The sequence below is a fragment of the Pyrus communis genome, chromosome 15 (assembly GCF_041283825.1).
Source record: "Pyrus communis isolate YQ-2024b chromosome 15, ASM4128382v1, whole genome shotgun sequence".
Lineage (NCBI taxonomy): Eukaryota > Viridiplantae > Streptophyta > Magnoliopsida > Rosales > Rosaceae > Pyrus > Pyrus communis.
In genome coordinates this window covers 40,515,001-40,525,205 of record NC_142579.1, presented here as the reverse complement: position 1 = coordinate 40,525,205, position 10,205 = coordinate 40,515,001, and the positions used below count along the sequence as shown (strand labels likewise).

General features: G+C 39.5%; 1 pseudogene; it reads left to right on the top strand.

The window, feature by feature from the left end:
* The first annotated feature begins 1,518 nt into the window (after positions 1-1,518).
* The window catches only part of LOC137707675 (glutamate receptor 2.8-like), a 17,614-nt pseudogene continuing 8,927 nt past the window's right edge, over positions 1,519-10,205 (top strand).

Below are 10,205 nucleotides of genomic sequence, written 5' to 3'. Positions count from 1 at the left end.
GCGAGGAAGATGACGATAGGATTCCAGAGACGGAGAAAGGAGGAGTAAGATGACGAAGGCGAGAGAAGGGAGACGGCGGCAAGAGGAGGATAGGACGGAGGCGAGACCGTTTGTGGTGTGACACACAGTGGGTTTCACAGCTATTAATCAAAATACGCAACATGAAAGCCTGTTTGATCATTGTGCCAGAGTTTTTGCTTGTCTACAAAATTGGCAAAATTGCCACACAGGTTCACAACTCGTCGTCTTCCCCTTATCAATGGCTCCTTTAAATATCCAAATGATCAAGGTCGATCGTGCTCGCAGAATACTTGATGAGCTCCTTTTAGTAATCCACCTAAAACAAATAAGCACAATATCTATGTAAACTGGCATTTCACTCAATTATACATTAGTTATGGCATCTTTGGAACTAAATGACTTCAACCTTAATATCCTATAAGCAGTATGTTTCTATATGTTAAATCCTGTTATGATAACAGGTAAATATAGATGATACAAAAGTAATTTAGTTCCATCATGCATGTTTTTGCACTATTTAGTAAAGAACTCGGCTGGACTCGATTCCGAACAACATTCACAATTTCATATAGAATTTCAATAGCCAGAGACTTTAGTGTAAATTACAATAAAATTTCACAAAGAAAGCAAATTGTAATATAAGTCTGATCTACCATTCGGATTTACCTGGCTATGGTGATCTACGTTTCCATCGGAAATTTTGCATGCATTTACATTTGGTGAAAAAAATAATACATCATTAGTTGGCAGGAAGGAACTTTGATAAGCGGATAAAGAAGCAAGATTGAATATAAGTTTCGTGTACCCTGAAGTTGTTTGTTCTTGCTACAGAAAGACTCGCATCCGTTGCAGCTGCTTCTATTTCTCATCCTAAATTAAATTAACAGTTCAACATTATTCGTTATAAGCTAAAAAAGTAGGATTAGTTATTTCAGTAAATCTATTTCTTGTAAACTTGCCTGTTCATCGAACATACCTGACAAATCGAGATCATTTGACATGGCTATCAATTGGAATGCATTCATAAAACTCGAGGATTTGGGAATTATTGTCTCCGCCACATTTTCTTGCAATGAAAATAACAATTGTAAAAAAAATCAGATATTTGGATCGAAGGTAGGATTCTAGCATTTTCTCCGTGTGACAATCATGCAGAGCTTTTACCTCAATTGAATCAAATCCAGCACCAACCCATCACAGCTCGATGATCACTCAGAACACTGAACGCAAAAATCAACAAAATTTCACCATTTTAAATTATAATTCATTTCATATTCTTTAATCCACTAAAAAAGCAAAAAATTAAAATTAAATTAAAAGTGAACCGGGTGGTCGTGGGTGCCGCCGCCGATAAAGAGGTCGAAGGGATTGCTTTTAGCTTTTTCGTTGAAAAGCTGGCTTTCTTCTTTTCCTTGTGAATCGGATTCTATTATGTGTAGGTCTTCTTCTTTTTGTTCCTTCAAAATTTTTTTCAGCATTCGCCTTAGGAGAGGGGAAATGGTTCAGAGCGAGGTGTCTCCATTACTGCGACCCTGTCCATTGAACTTGCTGCAGTTGCTTTTAAGCTTCTCCCTCCCTCCCTCCTCTCTGCAAGTCGCATGCCTTCCCCTCACCAAACCCCTCCCTCCTTCCCTCCCCCTCCCTCCTTCCCTCCCTCTCCTCCTCTCTGCAAGCAGCATGCCTTCCCACCGAATGCAACCCTAACTGACAACAATGCCCACCCAACTTTTACCCCCAACCGTGCGATGTTAACCCTAGACGGGCATTCCCGTCATTCAAACCGATGACATCTTCGTAAAAAGCTAAAAGCATCCGAGTGGCAATCTTGTAAATAAACTGAAATGTGATCCAAAACACTGTTCATTTGTACAATATGATTCTCTCACTTCTTTTAGACTAAGGGGGTGTAGTCAAATTATGATTTGACATGATTTTAATGGACTTTAAAATTAGAGAATACTCAATTAAGATTTTAGAAAAAGATTTTAAAAGACTTTGAAATCATACTATAGTCAAATTAAGATTTAAGAAGATTTAAAAAATACATTCAAATCCAAAGGTACTCAAGTGAGATTTAAAAAACATTTTTAGAATGATTCTAAATCTATGGGTATTCAAAAAATAAAGATTTGATAGTATTTCATGAAGAAGTGGATTTCGTTGAATTTGAGAGCTTGAAGTATATATACCCAACACCAAATATAATCTCACCTCAACCCCTGATTTCTTTCAAGCTTATGTTCCATTCTCTCTCTTCGGCCATCACTTCTCAGCCATAAGTAGTAGGAGAACTACTTCACTGGTCCATATACTGGTGAATCAATACTCACTCGCACACCTTTGACCCTTTCCACTATTGTTCTTTATATTTGTATGCCTCGATTTGATAAAGGGTCGGTTAAAGTCATTGAATCTGCCATGGAAGTGGCAAGTTTGTCAATAGAGTTACAGATTGACTTGAGCTACAGAAATATACCATTTCAAATCAAACCCAGAAGTTTGATTACCAATCCAATCTGCAAAGTAAGACCAAAATTCAAAACCCACCTTCTATAATGTAAGAACATATCGACCCACTGGTAAAAAAATCAAAACCAAAGAAGAAGAATTTGATTTGCACCTGAAAATCCAATTGAATAACCCGTCCATGCTCCGAATTGAATTTGAATAAAAAACAATCATTCTTCAGGTAGACAGAAAATCGATAAGACAATTAAAAAGTGTGAATTGGGTTGACAGGCCGGCTTGAAAAGGAAGCAGCTGCACAATCATGTTTTAGGGCATGGAGGGAGAAAATGGTTTTTCTTTTGCTATTTGAAAAAATAAATAAATAAAACCTAATAAAGATAAATGAAAAGAAAAGACTATGCAAATTCATCAAAATTTACAAATAAAATCCATACAAATCCACAAAAATCTATAATATAAATCCATATAAATTTGTCAAAATCCATATAGAACTGTTAGTACATTAAAATCGTTTGAAATCTATCACTTAATCGATTAAAATCTTCTGAAATTCAAATTGACTACACTCCTAAAGTAATGGTTTACGTCTGCTTGTCGTTGACTCGAATACCAGATTTGGGAAGATGGCACTGAGCTGCATCAGCATGGCCCTCTCCGACTTCTATGCCTCGCACCCTAGCTACAAGACAAGGCTTGTTCTGCACATAAGGAACTCCTCTTCAAATGTCGTTGCCACAGCTTCCGCAGGTAAGTTATCATATCGTTTTTCTTATGAGTTGGTATTCCCTTCTTTTGTATTGTATCTTGTTGCGCTAATCAAAACCTCATCTTATTCTTGTTGGTATTCACAAGAGTTTACTAACTCAATACCAAAATATGTGGGTGATAAGTTTACAAACTCTATCACACCTCTCACTTTCACTCTCAATAAAATTGGACAAAGAAATAGAGAAAGGAGGGAAGCAACAAGCTTTGGTAAAACACTTGCACTTAGATATATGAAAAGAGAGTTTACAAACTCAATAGCTTACAAGCTGAAATTAAATGAATGGGAAATGGGATTCGGATGGGATGATATAAGGCTTAGCAAGATGGCCTATTTATACAAAACTAAAAAAATAAACAATCCAACAATACATATAATGAATGATGGTGTTCCACATCTTTACACCCTTTCAAACACATGCAGCAACTTTGATAGTTGGCATACACATGCATTGCATCATGGCAGGTTGTAATAACAACCTTTCGGTTTGCACACAGCAGCACACTGCTGTCTTCCTGCTAGTACATCACATGGCAGCACACTTGCTGTCTTTCATCACCATTCGGCTGAACATGGAAGGAGCAATGATGATTATATTTTGCTGGAAACAATTTGTAAAGAAAGGTTAGCATCACATGGACAGATCACATGACTTTTAATTTGAATTTCCAACATGCCCCCTCAAATTAAAACGCCTTCATGCCTAGCATTTCACGTAACAGCCGGAATGATTCAACTGGTAATGGCTTAGTGAAGATGTCTGCCACTTGTTCCTTCATGTGACAATAGACAAGCTCAATTGTCTTTTGCTTCACATGGTCCCTTAGAAAATGGAACCTGGTATCAATGTGCTTGCTCCTTCCATGTTGAATAGGATTCTTTGCAAGCTTGATAGCTAAGATGTTATCCACATGAATCACAGTCGATTCCACTTGTGGATGACACACTGACTTCAACAGATTTCTTAACCAAATTGCCTCACACACGGTTGAGGCTACATCAACGTACTCGGCTTCACACGATGACAAAGCAACAATTGATTGCTTCTTTGAAGTCCATGAGAAAGCTGTTGATCCTAGAAAAAACACATAGCCAGTTGTGTTTTTCCTTTCATCTTGGTCACCTCCCCAATCACTATCTGAATAACCAAATAATTTTGCATCTTCACCAAAATTATAAAATAGACCATAGTTTAGAGTACCTCTTATGTACCTTAAAATTCTCTTGGCGGCCAGCCAATGAGACTCCCTTGGTGTTTCCATGTATCGACTCACGAGTCCAACACCATAAACTATATCAGGTCTTGTGATTGTAAGGTACCTTAGGCTTTCAACCAAGCTTTTGTACACGGTTGAGTTTACAAACTCACCTTCTCCTTCCTTGGACAGCTTCAATCCAGTTGCAACTGGAGTGTTGACAATATTGCACTTGTCCATATTGAATTTCTCCAATATATCTCTCATGTACTTTTGTTGAGAGATGTAGATACCGTCACTTTCTTGCTTCACCTCTATGCCAAGAAAGTATGACATTAATCCATTGTCAGTCATCTCGAATTCACTGAACATGGATTGCTTGAACTCATAGAACATTGCTTCATTGTTTCCTGTAAACAACAAGTTATCTACATAGAGACAAATAATTAAGAACTCCCCTTTTTCACCGTTCTTCATGTAAACTGAATGCTCGTATGGACATTTCTGAAATCCATTTTGGTGAAGGTAGTTGTCAATCCTTGAGTTCCAAGCTCATGGTGCTTGCTTGAGGCCATACAAAGCTTTCTTCAAACGATACACCTTATCTTCTTTTCCTTGTACTTGGAAGCCTTCTGGTTGTTCCACGTACACTTCTTCCTCAAGCACTCCATTAAGGAAGGCTGACTTGACATCTAATTGATAAATTTTCCATTTATGCTGAGCGGCAAGAGAGATTAGTAATCTTACCGTGTCAAGTCTTGCAACTGGAGCATAGACTTCATCATAGTCCACTCCATACTTCTGTTTGTAGCCTTTTGCTACAAGCCTTGATTTGTATCGATCCACACTTCCATCTACAGTGCGTTTGATCTTGTAAACCCACTTGACACCAATAGCCTTCTGATTTGGTGGGAGCTTTGTTAACTCCCAAGTGTCATTTTTCTCGATGGCATGGATCTCTTCTTCCATGGCTTTCTTCCAACAATCTTCTTCCACAACTTCATTGAATGAGAGAGGCTCATGGTCTGCATAGAAGCAGAAAAAATTGGTTTCTTCTTCTTCTTGTCCATAAATCTCTCTGAGACTCCTTAACCTCACTGGAGTTGAGGAGCTGCTTTCCTCACTAGATGTAGGACCACTCCTTGCAATTCTGTGCACTGGAGTTGTTGTGATTGTTTGAGCAGGCTGTTGCTCAATAGGTGGTACAATTTCTGGTTCTTCAAAATCAGTGGAGACGATCTTCTCTTTACTGACTTCTTTGTTGTTCCACTTCCATGTCTCTTTCTCACTAAAGATGACATCTCTACTAACCACTAGTTTGCCAGTTAGTGGGTTGTAGAGCTTGTATGCCTTGGACTCTTCACTATAGCCCACAAACACACACTTTTCACCTCGATCATCGAGCTTTCTCCTTTTGGCTTCTGGAACCTGAGCATATGCAACACACCCAAAAACTCTTAGGTGTGCAACATTCGGCTTGTACCCACTCCAAGCCTCTTGTGGTGTCATCCTCTTGACATTCTTTGTTGGACATCGATTCAACAAATAAATCGAACAAGCTACAGCTTCTGCCCATAACTCTTTTGGCAAATTCTTCTCCTTAAGCATGGACCTTGTCATGTCAAGGATGGTTCGATTCTTTCTTTCGGCTATCCCATTTTGTTGTGGGGTATAGACAGCAGTAAGTTGATGCCTAATTCCTTGCTCCTTGCAGTATGCTAGGAAAACATCGGAGGTGTACTCTCCACCTCTATCTGATCTCACAGCCACAAGCTTATGGTTACTTTCAGCCTCTGTGAGTGCCTTGAACTCCTTGAAAATTTTTAGGGTAGCTGACTTCTCCTTGAGAAAATAGACCCAAGTCTTTCTACTGAAATCATCAATGAAGGTAATAAAATACCTATTACCTCCATAAGACATGGGATCCAATGGACCACATATATCTTTGTGCACCAACTGCAGTGGTGCCTTTGCTCTCCATGTATCACCAACAGGGAACGATAGTCGTGCTTGCTTGCCAAGCACACAACCTTCACATACTTGGCGTGTGGCTTCAATTTGGGGTAGACCACGAACCATTCCTCCACTTGACAGCAACTTTAGGCCATTGAAATGAAGATGGCCAAATCGAAGATGCCATTTCCATGACTCATCTTCCATTACACCGATGTTGCAGCTTCCAATCTTTGTGTTCAAATTCAACGGAAACATCCGGTTCTTTGACATTCGAACACGTGCAATAAGCTTTCTCCTTGCATTCCTGAGAGTGAGAAGCATGTTCTCCATATGTATAATGTACCCTTTCTGGAGCAGTTGACCAATGCTCAGAATGTTGCTCTTCATACCTGGTATGTAGTAGGTATCGGAGATGTATTCTTCTCTACCATCCTTCTGGATGATCTTGATCTTACCTTTGCCTTCAACTGGCAACTTTGAGGAGTCACCAAGACTTACAGATCCATAGGCCCCATCTTTGAGTTCGGCAAAAAACTCATTCTTTCCACACATGTGATTGCTTGCACCAGAGTCCAAATACCAAACATCTTGTTGGCTACTGGGATCATGGTGTGCTAGCAAGACTGTAAGTTCTTCATCAGTGTTTCCACTTGATTCTGCCATGTTGACATGCTCACTATTTTTATGTGAACATTCATTGGCATAATGTCCATATTGCTTACAGTTGTGACACTGGATATGCGCATTTCCTCGAGTAGATCTCCATTCCTGAGACTGACCTTGATTTTGTGCATAGCCTCGACCTCTTCCTCGGGCTCGTCCTCGGCTACGGTTGGATGAACTCCCACGACGTGAGTTCCACTGCCCACGACCTCCATTTGGTTTGTCAATATTCAACTTTGACTCCAAAGCTTGGTCTAGCGTTGTGGGGCTTGCATTCTTCTGAATGCGTTGCTCGTGAACTATGAGGGATCCTAGTAGCTCCTCTGCGCTCATCGCCTCCAAATCCTTGGATTCCTCAATGGCAGTCACCACATGCTCAAACTTAGATGTGAGTGACCGGAGTATCTTCTCCACAACTCGTACTTCATCGAGTCTCTCGCCATTTCTCCTCATCTGATTTACTATTGCAATGAGCCTTGTGTGATAGTCGGAGATGCTCTCTCTTTCATTCATGTAAGCAGTTTCAAAATCTGCTCGAAGTGACTGTAATCTCACTTTCTTGACTCGATCTACTCCTTTGTAGATTGTATTGAGTGTATCCCATACTTGTTTGCTCGTTGTTGCTTCTGCAACCTTCTCGAACGTTGAATCTTCCAAACTCTGGTATAGAAGATACAACGCATTTTGGTCATTCTTTCGTAAGTCCTTGAGATTATACGGCTTCTTGCTCGGTAGTGGGTACAACATACCCATTACTGACAACTTCCCATAGCTTCTGTGATCCAAACAATGCTTTGAATTGGATGCACCATCTTTCATAATTTTCTTTCTTCAATATGGGAACTTGGAGTTGCACTAAGTTGGACGCCATAACTGCTGCACCTGCCAGAATGGTATTCTGGCTCTGATACCAATTGTTGGTATTCACAAGAGTTTACTAACTCAATACCAAAATATGTGGGTGATAAGTTTACAAACTCTATCACACCTCTCACTTTCACTCTCAATAAAATTGGACAAAGAAATAAAGAAAGGAGGGAAGCAACAAGCTTTGGTAAAACACTTGCACTTAGATATATGAAAAGAGAGTTTACAAACTCAATAGCTTACAAGCTGAAATTAAATGAATGGGAAATGGGATTTGGATGGGATGATATAAGGCTTAGCAAGATGGCCTATTTATACAAAACTGAAAAAATAAACAATCCAACAATACATATAATGAATGATGGTGTTCCACATCTTTACACCCTTTCAAACACATGCAGCAACTTTGATAGTTGGCATACACATGCATTGCATCATGGCAGGTTGTAATAACAACCTTTCGGTTTGCACACAGCAGCACATTGCTGTCTTCCTGCTAGTACATCACATGGCAGCACACTTGCTGTCTTTCATCACCATTCGGCTGAACATGCAAGGAGCAATGATGATTATATTTTGCTGGAAACAATCTGTAAAGAAAGGTTAGCATCACATGGACAGATCACATGACTTTTAATTTGAATTTCCAACAATTCTTTTGTCGATGATGAGAAACTTTGCATCCTATTGCATTGACTTTTGTTTTTCTGGAATCTGATATATTCATTTTTCTTAGTTTTTATTTTTCCGAACTTTTGGATACGGACTGATATGATAATTTAATTATTTCTTGTGAACTGAAAAGTTAGAAAAATAAGTTGGTGCCTGGTACTACTTTCCTTTTTTGTTCACTGGCTCATTTAAAGTAGGAACTAAATGAGGTTTTAATTCAGTTCTCCATTTTCATTTTCGCATTAACAGCTTTACAGCTTACAAAGAATGCTAAAGTGCAAGCCGTCATAGGACTAGAGTCATCAACGCAGACGAACTTCGTAATCAGCTTTGGAGACAATGCCCAAGTCCCCATAATCTCACATTCAGCAACAACCCCAACACTCAGTTCGATTCAAAGTGCATATTTTTTCAGAGCAACACATAATGACTCATCCCAAGTGAAGGCATAAGTGCCATCATCCAAGCCTTTGGTTGGAGAGAAGTAGTGCTCATCTATGTTGACAATAAGTTTGGGAAGGGAGTCATACCTTACCTCTCTGATGCTTTGCAAGAAGTTGATGCTTGAATCCCCTACCGCCGTGTCATTTCTCCAACAACTACTGATGACCAAATTGCTGCTGAGCTCTACAAGTTGAAGGGAATGCAAACTCAGGTCTTCATCGTGCACATGTTAGAAGATCTTGGCTCTCGGATTTTCGACAAGGCAAAAGACATCGGCATGATGGATGAAGGGTATGTTTGGATAATGACTAATGGAATTACTGATATATTTAGTGTTGAGAATCAATGTCAATTGTAGGTGAAGTAGGTGGATGTTGTAGGTGAAGTAAGTGTGTGGTGTAGCTTTCATTTGGTTTGCTATAAATACCCAAGTCCTCAAGCATTGTAAATCATCCAAGGAAAAACAAAGCCTAGAGCTAAATAAGAAAAGCTTTGCTAATTAGTTTGTTTTGTAAGCTTTCTTTAAGAGTGTGCTCTATTTTCTTCTTCTTGGGATCATTAGAGTTATCTTGGATACTCTTCTTATTCAACAATTGGTATCAGAGCCAAGTCGGTCAGGGATCGTTCTTGGTAGAGCATTGGTTGTAAAGTCTCTTGAAATTTCGAGTATGCTCTGTGGTTGCAGTTTTGACTGATCTTCCACATCAGAAAAGATTTCTTGAGATTATTGTTGGGGTTATCACAAACCTTGAGAGGGAGCTTCTTTGTGTCGAGAGTAGTGTATTACTCTGCACGGTAGTCACTCAAGCTTGTTCGGTGTAGTCAAAGTCTTGCCGATACGATGGGTGATCTTCAAGTTGTTGGAGGAATCAAGAAGCTCAACAACCAAAACTATAACACGTGGGCAACGTGTATAGAGTCTTACCTTCAAGGTCAAGACTTGTGGGAGGTTGTCGGTGGTAGTGAAGTTACACAACCGGCAGCGGAAGATGCTAACGGCGTCTTGCGGAAGTGGAAAATTAAAGCAGGCAAATCAATGTTTGCCTTAAAGACCACAATAGAAGAAGAAATGTTGGAGCACATTCGGGATGCTAAAACGCCAAAGGAAGCATGGGACACTTTTGTTACACTCTTTTCGAAGATGAACGATA